We start from the raw sequence: 14,890 nt of genomic DNA, 5'->3' as shown, positions 1-14,890 counted from the left end.
AGCATCGGCCCCAGACGGGGGTTGCTGGGTGGGTTCCACTCGGGGCGCATGCAGGAGTCTGTCGATCTCCCCTCCTCTCCCTTAAAAAACAAAAAAACCCAAAACTGAGCAAAAGCCTTAACGTGCTTATGTACAAGGCAAAATGATATCTCAACTTCTCCCATTTGCAACAGCCACAGGTCGCTGCTCACCACTCCCCAGGCAGCTCTGGCCATTCTCAGCATGCTGGGCCCATGAGGAGCAGGGACTCTTGTCAGCCTGGTCTTGTAAGACTTCTGTAGGCAACACTCACTCCAAAGCCTTGCCACATCTGACTTTGTCCACACACCCTGGCCACACCAAACCCTTCAATAGACCAAGTTGTCTTATCTCTTTTGGTCCAAAGAGCCCTTCTCCAACCAACAAGTTCCTCCTATGTTTTGTCATGCGCACATCAAGCATTCAGCCCCCCAGGTACAATGGGGTTATCTCACTTTTCTGCCCCCTCTGTGCCTTGTACGGATACAGAACATCTCAGTATTCTCATTCATTCACATGACCGCCCTGCGCCTCAACTTCTCAGGTAGGAGCACACGTGGAGGTGGGGGTTGCATGCTCCGTGTCTGGTGCAGAGAGGTTGATTAATAAGTGTTTGCTGGATAAACCGGCTAAGCAAACACAGTGCCCCGTGGTTTTATTGATTCACCTGGCGCTGACTCCAAGATTCCAGACCCTGTGTGTTTCAGTAAACAGGTCAGGCTGACAAATGCTTGGGTGGCTTCTCAGACATAGCAGTGGGACCAGAGCACACACTCAAAGCCCTGTGATAAGAGCTTCTCATCCAGAATACCTTTGGTCTGCTCCCGGCAGACTCCTTTTGAGTATGTCTTGGGTTTCAAGTTCTCCATCCAGGCAACCGAAGATGAAAAACGGACCCACGGAGGGTATGCATTACCGGCTCTGAACTGTGCGGCAGCCCTATCCCTTTACAAAGCCTTCTGCGGTGCAGAGAGCAACCAGCAAAGAGAGGCTGATCGGAATCTCTGTTGAAAACCTCACTCGGTCTGCATCGATGTTGTTTAAAAAGTACTGTGGGAAAAGGCATCTCTTTATGGAAATACTTCCTGGTACAATCTGTCTGTAATTGCAATAACTTGCAAAATGGAACTGAAGTTATTTGGTCCCCTACGCTCAGTTACAGATCATCGCTGCACACTTGATAGCCTTCCAATGTAATTGACTTTTTTTAAAATTCATTTTAGAGAGGAGAGGGAGGGAGGGAGAGAGAGAGAGAGAGGAGAGACACAGAGAGAGAAGTGGAGGAGGAGCTAGAAGCATCAACTCCCATATGTGCCTTGACCAGGCAAGCCCAGGGTTTCGAACCAGCAACCTCAGCATTTCCAGGTCGACGCTTTATCCACTGCGTCACCACAGGTCAGGCGTAATTGACTTTTTAAAGCAATGAATCCCAGTTGAAAAGAGGCAGGGTTTCCGGCCTGGCCATGCCGCTTGTGTCCTAAGTGCGTATCTTCACCCCAGCCTTCCTCAGTCTTCCTCCTGTCCACTGTGGCGCGGCCCCCAAGCCTGCAACTTTCCCTGGACAGTTCCCTCTCGCTCATCCTGCACTCAAGCCGTCTTTGTTTATGGTGTCTCCTGAACACCAGTGAGCTCCATCATGTCTGTCCGTCTGCACTGGCATCACTCCAGCTCACCATCACAGCACCCCCAGCCCAGCACCAGGGCCTCCTCTGCCTCTTCCTATGCTGACCAACCTCTGCCCATTCCTCCCCCCCCCACACACACACAGAAAGTCATCTGAGAGCAGCCAGAGGGATCCTTTATTAACAATAAAAACCAGACACTCTAACTCCCTTGCTTAAAACTGTTTAGTGACTCCCACTGCTTCTGGAATGAAGGTCACAGTCTTTTTTCTTTTTTGAGAAAGAGAGAGAGAGAGAGGGACAGACAGACAGGAAGGGAGAGAGATGTAGAGATGTAAAGCATCAAGTCAGAGTTGTGGCACTTTAGTTGTTCATTGATTGATTGCTTTCTCATATGTGCCTTGACGGGGGGGGGGGGGGGGCAGAGCACTCCAGCCAAGCCAGTGACCCCTTGCTCAAGCCAGTGATCTTATGCTCAAGCCAGCAACCTTGGGCTCAATCCAGCGACCATGGGATCATGGTCTATGATCCTACACTCAAGTTGGTGACCCCCTGCTCAAGCCAGATGAGCCCGCACTCAAGCCAGTGACCTCGGGTTTCAAACCTGGGTCCTCAGCATCCCAGGTCAATGCTCTATCCACTGCGCCACCACCTGGTCAAGCAAAGATCGCCGTCTTAATTGTGGTTTGGAAGACGCTGCATGGTCTCGCCTGTGCCCCTCACCCCATCTACCATCCTGTCCTGCCTGGCCCCGCCCTTCACTGTCCCTGCCCCAGATGAGCTGCTCATCTCATTACCGACCCCTGAGACATTCCCATCCACTCCAGTCTTCCCAGCTCGGCTCTGTCACTTCCCCAGATCGGACTTCCCTCCCAACTCCTCCATCTCCACCTCCACCACCAACCTCCCCACCCCAGGTCCCCTGACTAGTCTCTCTCCTGGCACCTTTCTACACACACTCAAGGGTAACACTAGTGTGAATAAAACAGTAATTACTGCCATTTCAGGACTGTGTTCAGAGGTGCCCAGTTACACTCAGGGTGTGTTCTTCAGTCAGTCTACTAATTAATACTTAGCCCAGAATTCCCCCAACACGTGTTCACAGAATGAGTCTCACGGGTCCCCCTGGGAAAGTAGAATGAGCTTCTCTGGAAGGAGGCCCTTGAGAAGGGCTGTCACCCCGGTTCCCCTTGAAGGTTTAGGAAGCACACTGGTTTGTAACGGCGTTGAGAAGGAAGGCTGCTCAGCGCGGGGGAACCCAGCGTGTCCCAAACTCACCTGACTTCAGAATACCTGTGTACAGCCGCAGGCAGCACTGCCCTGAGAAACGCATTTTAGGAAATGCTTGTCTGAGCTCGGTTGTCAAAACCATAATTAGCGATACATTGTTCTAATCTGGTGGGTAATCCTACCTGTGGGAAACCCAGCGGTGATGGAGTTCACCGCTACCCTTTACTCTGGGTTCCAGACGGACGCCGCTGTGGACTGTTGACGGCGCGTGGAGTCGTCCTGTGACAAGTAAACAAGGAACTTGGCCGGCGCTGGCTTCACACACCCGCACCAGTGACGAGCTGCCCAATGGCTCCAGAGCTGGCCGAGCAGAAGCGGAAACACAGTTCTCCGCGACAGCAATAGGGTTTTCCAGCTGAAACAGCCAAGCTGGGCCAGCAGGCTACACCCTCCAGATGTCACCGTCACACGGACCTGTCAGGACCCACTGCCGCTCCGCACACTCGCTCACTCAGTGTCCTGTCCTAGCTGGGGCACTTGGACTCCAGAAAACCTGCTTTTTGCACTTTTTATGCTGCAGTTCTATCAGAAGTCAGAACATTTCTAATTCCTTTCCTTACCCCCCCACCACCACCACCACCAGAGGCCCCGAGGTACAGGTCTATTGTGAGGTTTGAGTGAGTGAATCTGTCCGAGGCGCTTACAAAGGCAGGTGGTATATAGCAGAGTTAGGAGATGCTGAGGGGGGAGCTCTTCTTCCAAAGTAACATTCACTCACAAACTGTGTTAAGTACCAACTCAGCTCTGGAGATGCAGACGCAAGCAAAGCAGGCCCTGTTTCTGCACCTGTGGGCACTGAGCTGGGCACATGCTGGACCCCGGACACAGTCTTCCTCCGGAGCAGGCGCTGGGGCCATTCAGGCGGTGACTGCAGGACTGGCTGCGGCCCGAAGATTCCCAAAGTTTGAAAATTTGAAAACTCCCCCCAGGTTACAGTATTTTCTCTACTTAACACACGTGCTAACCTGACCATTGTGTCAACAGAGGGGAGACGTGCCATCTTGTTCACCTCACATATACCAGGTCACAACACTGAGAGGTTTGCCATGTATCATCCTCGGAATAATATACAATCATACGTGAGGGGATGAATAAACAACCATGGCACAGAGAGGTGAAGTAACTGATTCAAAGTCACACAGCTAATCGGTGGGGGAGGCAGACTTGCAGTGAGGTTTGAGGAGCTTCAAAGCCTATATGACCCTTTCTAGTTTATTACGCCAACTCGATTATTCTACCAACCAAGGAAAAGACAAGCTAAAGAGCCTAGACATTGTGAGGAAGGGATATGGAAGGCAGCTTATTTTGCAATGGCAAAACAGAAGGTAGCCCTCTCTGAAGTCGTCGGCTCCTATTTCTCCATTAGTCTGGTTAGAACCATCTTAGAGATATCAGTGACCTGAACCCTCATGAATGTGTTTCTGTTGAACGGCAAAAGCCCAAGGCCTCGGTCACCTTTCTCCTCCAACCACTTGATGGCCACTCTTAGACCTGCTTTAGGGCCAAGTGCAGTTCTGGGCACAGGGGTAGAACTACGAGAATATCTGTGGATCAATTTAGTTCGTTAAATTACATTGTAAGTGGCCCTGGCCGGTTAGCTTAGTCAGTTAAAAGTATTGTCCAGAAATAAGGTTGCGGGTTCGATCCCCGGTCAGGGCACACACGGGAAGCAACAAAAAAAAAACATGACTGAGTGGAACAATGAATGTTTCCCTTCCCCCTCTCCTCTCCTCTCCTTCCCTTCGTCTCTCTGTCTTTCTAAAATCAGTGAAAGTTAAGCCCTGGCTGGATAGCTCTGGAGCGTCGTCTCAGAGCATGTGCCCGGTCAGGGCACACACAGGAGCAGCTTGATGTTCCTGACTCTCTCTCTCTCTTTTTCTCTCTCTCTCTCTCTCTCTCCCACACACACACACATACACGCAAAATTACATTATAAATTATTACAATTGGCCCTGGCCGGTTGGCTCAGTGGTAGAGCGTCAGCCTGGCATGTGGGGGACCCGGGTTCGATTCCCGGCCAGGGCACACAAGAGAAGCGCCCATCTGCTTCTCCACCCCTCCCCCTCTCATTCCTCTCTGTCTCTCTCTTCCCCTCCCGCAGCCGAGGCTCCATTGGAGCAAAGATGGCCCGGGCGCTGGGGATGGCTCCTTGGCCTCTGCCCCAGGCGCTAGAGTGGCTCTGGTCGCGGCAGAGCGACGCCCCGGAGGGGCAGAGCGTCGCCCCCTGGTGGGCAGAGCGTCGCCCCCTGGTGGGCGTGCCGGGTGGATCCCGGTCGGGCACATGCGAGAGTCTGTCTGACTGTCTCTCCCAGTTTCCAGCTTCAGAAAAATATAAATAAATAAATAAATAAATAAAAAATAAATTATTACAATTACCATGCAGAAAAGAGAGAACACTATGAATGGCAGACTGGACAGTCTCAGAACCTCTATTTCATCCAGTGAAGCATTTCCACAATTTGAACAGGACCAGCATGCTTCACAGAGATAACTTGCCTTTCCAAAGGTGAGCCTCCCATGAAAGTTCTGTCCCTGCATCCCACTGTCTGTCCACGACCTTGGCTGTAGTCAGTCAAACAAAGCAGCTCAAAACTTGCCCCAAAACTCGGCACACAGGCCACAGGATGAAGACGTGGATACTCCTGACCCCACACTGAGACTGGACACGGAAGTGGGGCTATGTCCGTCTGCAGGGATAACCCCCAAGAGGTCAGGATTATGAGTCTCAGAGAAACGTTTCCTTGAAGACTTGGACCTCTACCTGCAGAGACTCAGGCTGGCAGAGACTCGGACCACCAGGCCCCTGAAATGTTTCCAATTTAATGCTGTCCCTCATGCCTTCCATGTCCGATTGCCCTGCTGCCAGGGACTCACTTGGGGCTGTGCAGTTCTGATGGCTCTGTTGGGCCCCAACAGCCACCTTCTCAAGTGAGAGCTCTTATTCTAGAATGGACTTCCTGTCCAGAACATCATCCTTAGGACTAAGGAACACAAGTCCAGCTCAAGCCACCTGCCAGCCGGAAAAATGACCTAATAATGTCCACCAACTGAATGACACCTGTCAGAGTCACTTAAAGGCCAAACTTGCTAATGAGCTTTTAAGGACCACGCCCACCTGCCCCTACCTTTATGATCTCATTTCTAGCCCCAGGGAACTCCTAGACCCTTCCCTCAAATGTACATTTTCTGGATTCTTGGAGCTTCTTCTTTCCTTCCTGACCCTCCTTCCTCTGGCCAGCAAATGGTTTTCTCCTTCAAGAGCCAATCATATATCCCTTCCTCCACGACACCTGTCTTTCCCCAGCAGAGCTATTACCATCAATCTGTAGCATTTCCATATTGTTCACACCTTTCCTACAGCGTGGCTCTAGGTAACTGAGTGTCTGTGTGTCACCCCTACTGGACCGTGAGCTCCTCCATCGCAGGGAGGTGCAGCGGAGCCACGCGTGTGAGTCCCAGAGGTCCAGAATCAGCAAATTGACAATGAACGTGTTTGGGCTACAACGACTCTCAAACTGCTTCACTATAAATTGTAATACTCCCACAAACACACTTCCTCAAAATTCAAGAATCAAGCAATGTCTGCCATTATTCAGAGCCCAGCCCAGGGGTCCCCAAACTACGGCCCGCGGGCCGCATGCGGCCCCCTGAGGCCATTTATCCGGCCCCCGCTGCACACCTGGAAGAGGCACCTCTTTCATTGGTGGTCAGTGAGAGGAGCATAGTTCCCATTGAAATACTGGTCAGTTTGTTGATTTAAGTTTACTTGTTCTCTATTTTAAATATTGTATTTGTTCCCATTTTGTTTTTTTTACTTTAAAATAAGATATGTGTAGTGTGCATAGGGATTTGTTCATGGTTTTTTTATAGTCCGGCCCTCCAACGGTCTGAGGGACAGTGAACTGGCCCCCTGTGTAAAAAGTTTGGGGACCCCTGGCCCAGCCCTTTCTTTGGACTCACAGAGACCTGGGGTCTCAGTCCCAACTCTGTCACCTCTCGTCGAGCAGCCCCGGGTAGACGTCATCGCGAATTCTCCGCTGATGCCTTGCTCAGCTCCGAGTTGTCAGGAAGATTCAGTGATCTCATGGTGCCTGAGCTTAGTAAGTGCTCAGTAAGCATTGGACAGAAAGGCTACAGATGGAAATAACCACAGGGCCCACTGGAGCACAGACCTCGGAGAAGGCGACGGGCAGGCTATGGTTTCGTTCGATTGCCACAGCAGAACACACAAGAGTCAGCATCACTCCACTGAGAGGTGCGCAGGCTCGGGGGGCTGGGGCTCAGATGCAGGACTCACGCATTTATGTATCTAATAAATATGTGAGTACCTACTATGTGCTCATCCTTGGAAATAAAATAGAACATGAAGGGGTCCCTGTGTCTAAGCCCAAAGGGGTCCGTCCTGAATGAAGAAATGACTCTGTCTAGTACTGGGACGTGGCTGAGATCGGCAGCGACACCATGCCCCACACCGAGAAAACTCCAGCCGCCTGCCTAACCAAAGGGCCCTGCGGACCAGACACACGCCATTCAAAGTGTGGCTCTCCCCCTGTGTATTCCCCTGACCTTGGAGAGGTGATGTCCTCAAACAACCTCAGCAGAGCCCAAGCTCAAGTTCAGGCTTATTAAGCAAAATTGAATCAAAACATCTCCCCCCCCCCCCCGGCATGTTTAAAATAGCTTCATATTTGGAGTAACTGCATATGGGGATGTTTAAAGTAAAAATGAAGTTCGTTCCATGGCCATTCTCAGAAAAATCCCAAGATATGTATATATGTTACCATTTATAACAACATTACCCAATGATTTTAAAATTTAAAACAGATTTAAGCCCTCTCTCAGCCACCTGGAAGGCGCATGCACATACACAGCCCACAGTTATGTGGTCAGAGGAGTCTCTGAGCCTCTTCGAAGCTGTGAACCAGACACCACTGAGCCGGCTGTGCTGTTTTGTTTTCACAAAAATCACTTAAATGAGAAGAAATTTTTGCACGTGGATGTTCCAAAGGCAAAAATCCTACAACGGCTTTCTCTTTCGAAATCAGGAACTGAATTGAGAAATCTGGTGAACTCAGTGCCTTACAAAGTCACAGACAGAGTGACACATCAGCCCAGCAGAATTAGCAAAACATTCTACTATGGAAAACCACAATTCCTTCTCTCTCCACAGAGTAAGGGAAGCCGGGGAAAGGGAAGATATGTGGCTTCAGACCACGTGGAAGTCTATACAGAATTTGAGCTCGTGTCTATACCGCCAGCTCAAATCCACAGCTAGAGCCAGAGCCCGAGGGGCCTTGGGGGCGTCCCCAAGAGCTGTTTGCTGTCTCTGACATGGGTGGATCTCTGCATCAGGAAAAGACAGGAGCAGAGCCAGCCCCAATGCTAAGGGAAGTGCCCATGCTGCCCAGCAGGAACCCTGGAGGGGGTGCTCACCAGGGTAGGGGATCAAGGGTGAGGCAAGGGTGCGAAATTTAAGAGGGCACCAAAACCCTCAGCCATCAAATACAGGTGGTATTGCAATGCAGTATTTGAAATTCAAAATCCATGCAAAAACTCCATAGTGAACCACACATAAAAAAGTGACTTTTCCTTTTGCCTCCAGTGACTACACATTTACTGTGCCTCATAAAAGGCTGTCAAGCCACACAGCTGTGAGCAGAGAGAGGCTCAGCTGCAAGCATTAGGTGGGCAAAGCTCCGGGCCGGCCGAGGGGGGGGAGGGGCGCGGGGGCACAGTAACAGCTTAGCAATGTTGGAGAAAAACAACCTTTTGCTGAGTAACGCGGAAATGGATCTGAAACATATGGATTGAATTCCTCCGAAAATAAACATAATTTTTAAGGGAAAGGAAAAGTACTTAGCCACGATGTTTGAGGTTTTCCTGAACCTTTGGAAAATGAGCACACGAGAGGATCGCTCAGCGACGGCTCACACAGTCAGCTTTGAGCTAGGCTTGTCGCAAACCGCCTGTTTGCTTTTCAAATTTTTTAATGGTTTGCTCAAATCAATCCCCCCCACATTCACTCCTTGTGAGGTTCACTCTTGTTTTTCTTTACAGGAAGGAGACGGCTTAGGATATCCACTGTCTACCTGGGAAGGTGTGGAGACCCAGGACGTGGTGGGGCTAGAGGAGAGCATGCTGGGAAGAGCCCTGGAGAGAAGGCAGAGGAGTGATGTACTAGACTAGGAGCTGGACAGACACCCAACGTGACATCCTTCACCTGTGCCCACGAGTCACCCACCTGCAGACACCGCCACCCTGTCACGGGAGGGCAGGCGGGCATGCAACACGGTGAGTGGATGCAGTCCACACCCCCAGACCGTTCCGTAATATTGAAGGAAAGAACCAGGTCACCTGTGCCAACAGGCCAGGGTGACCGAGGAGCCAGCCTGAGTCCAGCCCTAGGAAGCAGGAAGAGGCTGAATTCCCATGGTTTGGGAGTCAAGCTCCAAGCTCACAGTGTTCCAGTTTCTATGACGACAGGGATGGATGCAAAGCCTCCTGGATGTGAGGCAGATGCCCCCAGATGGTGATACTGCCTATCACCCACCAGCATCCAGCCTCCCTGACACCACCCAGCTCAACAGGGAAACCTCTGCCCCTTGGCCTCCTGCCACTCCCACTGGACTTCCTCCAGAGCTGGCGCTGTTTCCTACACTCCCTAGACTGGATGAGCCTCACTTTCAACACCTTAAACCAGTCAGATGCTTACGTTTTAGCGCTGGCTGTGCCCAGGGCTTCTTCCCAACCCTTGCTAAGGACTAGGTCCACCCAATATGAGGGTGGGGCTCCCTTTGGGCGTTGTCCCCTTCCCATATCAACTTCCTCCTTTATAGGAGCAGGCAGAGGACCCTCACTTCACCCTCACCCTCCGCCAGCCGAGTCTGACATTCCCACATGCCTGGCCTACCGTCCTGTTTCAAACACCACTTTCAAAATCATTCCGCACTCAGGTTGGGCTGCTTTAGATCAGGGGAAAGGGCTACAGGGGTCTGGATAGAATCTGTCAAGGCTTCCAACCTGGAAATAAGCTATTTTATTTTTTCTTGCCAGCTTTAATAGAATCTGAAAAATCGTGGGAGATTAGACAAGATTGATTGACAAGGTTGAAAATAAAAAGTCTATTTTTCCCTGGCCGTGTGGCTCCGTCAGTTAGGTCAGTGGTCGGCAAACTCATTAGTCAGCAGAGCCAAATATCCACAGTACAACAATTGAAATTTCTTTGGAGAACCAAATTGTTTAAACTTAAACTGTCTAGTTAGGTACATTCCTTATCGAGGTAGCGCCCGCACGTGGTATTTTGTGGAAGAGCCGCACTCAAGGGGCCAAAGAGCTGCACGCGGCTGGCGAGCCGTGGTTTGCCGACCAAGGAGAGTGTCGTGCTGTTAGGCCAAAGCTGTAGGTTCGATCCTCAGTCAGGGCGAGCACATGCAACAGCCAATCAATCAATACATAGATAAGCGGGACAACAAATTGATGTTTCTTTTTCTCTAATCAATAAATTTAAAACAAAAAACTTTTAAGCCCGTTTCTGCGGGCTCACGGCTCAGCTCGCCTCCTCTGGGGTCAGCTGCAGCGTGAGTTTTCGGAACCAGCGCCCGCCGCATGTCCTGTCCCACGAGCCACCCCGTAACCCGGTATTTGTTCGATCGTCACACACAGGGTCATTCTGGTTTCACGTCATGGAAAACGGTTTTCACAAAATCCAGCAAGACAGGAGACTATGAGGAAGACGGAGCAAGACAAAACCACCGGAAAAACAAGGTCACAGTTACTCTGACTACCGAAAGCAAAAGGAAACGAGCCGGGAGAGAGGTTTTCAAACGGTGCCCCTGGGAGCCCACAGAGCTCTGTGCAATCCCTTGAGGGGCCTTGAGGGGCCTCGAGACAGAAACCCAGACCCTACTCCCAGCCCCGCCACGATCGGGTCTTACTAATTGGATTTAGTAAGATTTTGTTAGAAAAAAAACCCAAAACATTTCATGGTTAAAGTATTCTTAAACCACTGGGCTAAGAAGTTAAAGGAACACAGAGACCTACAACTGCTTAGCAGGATTCTCTCTTCTGCAGGGTGGAGGCCAAGGTCAAGGTCTGGGAGGTAAGGAGCTTTGTATACCTGAGAGATTTAGGTCTGTCTGTGCTTCTAGATTTTCCCCCATGGCCTTGTCTCTGTATGAAATGCCTTCTGAACTCCAATTCCCTCACCCTATCTATGTCTCGCCAGAAAATTCCTGTAAACTGTTAACTGTTCCAGGTCACCTCATGCCCCTTCTCAGGTAAGCTCCCTGGGAGGGTCTCTGGCTTCCCCTTGCCCCGGAAAAGGCCCCCTGCCCACCACGCATCCTGACCCATCTGTCTTAGCCTCATCACACGGCATGGCGACTGCTGACTTAGGCGTCTGTCCCCAGATGACCGTCAGCTCTGGGGGGCAACACCATTCATTCAGTCCATTCTCATTCTGCCTCCCCAGCGGTTAACACCAGAACCAGACCAAAACACAGTGGTCAATTTCTCCTTTGCTTCTAGGTGTGACAGCAGGTGACACCATGCGCGCTGGCACACCTGCCCAAGGGCTGACCAGAGTGCATCTATGATGACCAGCTCCCACCACAGGAATGCTGTGGGGGAAGGGGGGCGGGTAACTGCTGAGCTTTCAGCTTGTTTTCAGGTTAAAGAAAAAAAAATGTTGTGATCTTTAGAGTCAAAGAAAGTTGTTTAAATGTAAACAGGCATTCTCGGTATCAGCAGGCAGAGAAAGATGAAATCCCCAAGTGATCTCTTAATACCACGGATACTGCACTCAGATGCTCAGCCAGGCAGAGATAAACCACCATGTGCACACTGATCCCGAGAGCTTCGGGAAATTTATGATGACAGGGAAAAGGAGAACTCAAGGGGGTCCCAGAATATCTAGCATGCTGATAAGACAGCTTAAGAGCGACAAACAATTATGTCCAAGAATCTGAAGAGCCGTGATAAGGTCATTAGGAGGACACAGGCCAGCTGGGCCCCATCTACTCGGTCACCAGAAGCCACTCTGAAAAGAGCTTAGAGTCACAGAAAGTGAGCAAGGATGGAGGGACGCTCGCCTGGGCCCCTGTTAGAAATGCAAGGGCCCAGGCCCTGTACCAGATCTGCCCAATCATAACTGGCATTTTAACAGGCTCCCTTGGGACCCCAGGAAAGCCAAGCAGTGAGGCTGGCCTTGTAGCCCTCCAGCCCCCCCCCCCCCCCACCTACCCCCATCCCCTTGATGTCTAGAAATGGAAAAGGCAGAGCTCCCATGGACAGCTGAGAGAAAGAAACACACAGGGTTTTCCAAAGCAGTTGTCTGGTCAAAGCACTTTAAACCCAAGTGATATCTAAATCTGTCACGTGGCTGCCCTTTCAGGAGATTCAAAGATAACGCCTCAGCAGTTTCCCAAAGCGAGGAGCCAGGCTGTCCGGAGCTGGAGAGAGGGAAGCTGTTCTGAGTGAGCCCGGGGAGGCAGCCTGCCTGCACCCCCAGGACTCAGCCCCCCTGAGAGGAAAGGGTGCAGCTGCATTGCTGGAGCCACGCTGAGCCTAGAGGTGGCCCTGGAGAATATTAGGGCAAAGAACAGTGGTGGCTCCTCTCCCTCGGGGAGTGGGGCGGATTGTGTTTCCCAGCACCCAGGAAACCAAGCAGAAAGCCAATGTATATTTGATGACATTTCTCTGCAGGCAGCCTCCCTTCAGAAAATCCAAATTTCAACACAGCCTGACACCAGAACACACAGGGGAAGAATGAAGGACCAGGGGACCTACAGAGAAGCCAGGGAAGAGTCGGCTGGGGCAAAGAGGTGCTGGTATTCATCAGAGTCACTGTGGTAGCCACTGCACCCTTACCCAACTTAACACAGTTTCAATGGGCCCGGCTCTTGGGAAAAGAAGTTCAGGGCCCAGTTGAACATGTGGCAAAAACAGTTCAAAGGAAATCTAACCAGATACAAGACAGTAAGCCTGTGACCCTGCCTATTCGCTGTTCAAAGGAGGCTGAGCTGTCTCCATATAATGGCCAAAGCCAAGCAGAGGTGCTAACTGAGCATCCCTCTGACGAAATCAGACGCCTGGGTATCAGCCATCCCACGAAAAGAGAGATGAAGCCTGTGTGGTTTGTGGGAATGCGTCTTCTGGCTGCAACCCATGCACATGACATTGTTCCTTCAGGCACCAACCACATACATGCTTGCTTGCATTTCTCTTTTGAGCTATAACTACCAATGCACAATGCATTTTTCCTGTACAATCGTGCTGCTCTGCCGATACCACCAGAGGGGCTAAAAGGGGTTGCTTAAACGGGAGCTTCGAGGGAGTCTGAGAGTAACTGCTTCCCCAAGCATCCCGCTGCCATCCCTACTGAATGGGTGGCCACCTCTTGCCACCCCACTGGCCTGTCCCAGGGACAGGGATGCTGCTGCTACAGACAGAATGCCAGAGGACCCACGGGTCACCTATTTCTACCCTCATAGCCCTGCAGGGCGAGAGTTATATATAGTTTAGCACTTGTCCTACCAGAACCGGAGACACAGGGAAATCCCAAGAAGACAGCAGGACTTCGAGATCGGCCAGGGCCCATGCCCTCCTGCTCCAGTCACACTGCCGGGTAGGTGACAGTCACCGGAAGACTTCCAGTGTCCATGAGCTGCGTCCTGTACGTCCACTACCTTCGGCTGGAGGAGGCTGAGGTTACTTCTGGTCTTCTGAAGAAAGAATAAATTAAAATCTAGTATCCGAATGTAAAATGTGCAGAATCACACACATACACATACCTCCCACATTACTTTTTTGAATAAAATAATATAACTGTAAGATTGGGCCCATTATAACTCCATTATCCAAACTTCTGTGGTGTGTCCCACACTAGTGTTTTCTACTCAATAGGAGACTTAGAAAGAATGTTGAAATCCAGCTGAGACCACACATGTGGCCAGCGCTCCGGGCACAGTGAGTGTCTCCGCCAGGATCTCACAGCTAAGCAAGGCTCACGCATGAAGGAATGACCACTGAGGGGCTCTCAGTGAACCCTCACTCCTCCCTGCTGTCACCCAGAAGTGGGGTTATAGGGCCACCCCCATCAATACCCAAGAGGACCTCACTCCTATCAGGACAAGGAAGCCACTTGGAAGGCCCCACATTCTTCTGAGAGAAGGATCAGAAAAAAATGGCTCATCGGAACCAGAGGGCTGTGAGGATATTTTGAAAATGACTTACTTCATCTTGCCTCCAAGTGGTACAGGTGGGAAAAACAGGCGACTGACTGGTCTCACAAAAATTCTTCCATTTATCTTTGGACTAGAATTTTTTGGCATTGGGATGGACTTCAGCACTCTCGCCAGTCCCATCCAGGTCTCGAACATGAAGAGGGGACGGAGTACCTGTGAGACAATCACTAGGTGAGGAGAGAGAGAGCAGAGGACTGGCGAGCCTAAGTCAAAAGAAATGCACAACTGTCTAAAACACTCCTGTAATCACAACCGTTCTAAGAGCTTTCTCTGTGCTCAGCACTGAGCCGAGAGCTTGTAACTGAGCCACTTGATTCTCATTAGCAACTCAGCAAGGTTGGTAGTGCCGTCTCCAGCTTACGGATGAGGAAACACACACACAGAGCTTAAGTGGCTTTCGAAAAGTCACACACGCTGTCTCAAGAAGGAGAAACCCGGTCACTTTTACTCTCCATGGGCCTTCATCAGTCACACACAGAAGCAGACCCGAATTTCTTGCATTTTTTAAATGGGGGACTTCACGCTTCTGCGTATGTGGAGACACAAAAGAAGAGCCTCAGCTGATGTCATCTTTTATCAAAGGAGATACAGGTTTCATTCACACAGATTAAGCCCTACAGGTTCTCCCACTTATTCCTAAACCACCAACTAGAAAAATCAAATGCTCCCTGAAGAGGGAACCATTGGAAGCTTCTTTCAGAGTGTTGAGCAGTTTGG

At 50.7% G+C, this 14,890-nt stretch overlaps 1 protein-coding gene across 4 annotated transcripts in view; it reads right to left on the bottom strand.

Moving 5' to 3' along the window:
• CEMIP (cell migration inducing hyaluronidase 1) overlaps positions 1 to 14,890 on the bottom strand; it is a 155,975-nt gene that overhangs the window by 139,195 nt on the left and 1,890 nt on the right. For 3 of the 4 annotated variants that reach the window (XM_066240080.1, XM_066240082.1, XM_066240081.1), the window contains exons 2-3: positions 14,163 to 14,326; positions 13,464 to 13,651 (exon numbers count right to left, since the gene is read on the bottom strand). The exons of the other annotated variant lie outside the window; for it this stretch is intronic. The gene's annotated coding sequence lies outside the window, so the exon portion shown is untranslated. The remainder of the gene's footprint in view (positions 1 to 13,463; positions 13,652 to 14,162; positions 14,327 to 14,890) is intronic. 4 annotated transcript variants of the gene reach the window in all.

This window comes from Saccopteryx bilineata, chromosome 7 (assembly GCF_036850765.1).
Source record: "Saccopteryx bilineata isolate mSacBil1 chromosome 7, mSacBil1_pri_phased_curated, whole genome shotgun sequence".
Lineage (NCBI taxonomy): Eukaryota > Metazoa > Chordata > Mammalia > Chiroptera > Emballonuridae > Saccopteryx > Saccopteryx bilineata.
This window is presented reverse-complemented; position numbering and strand designations above follow the sequence as displayed.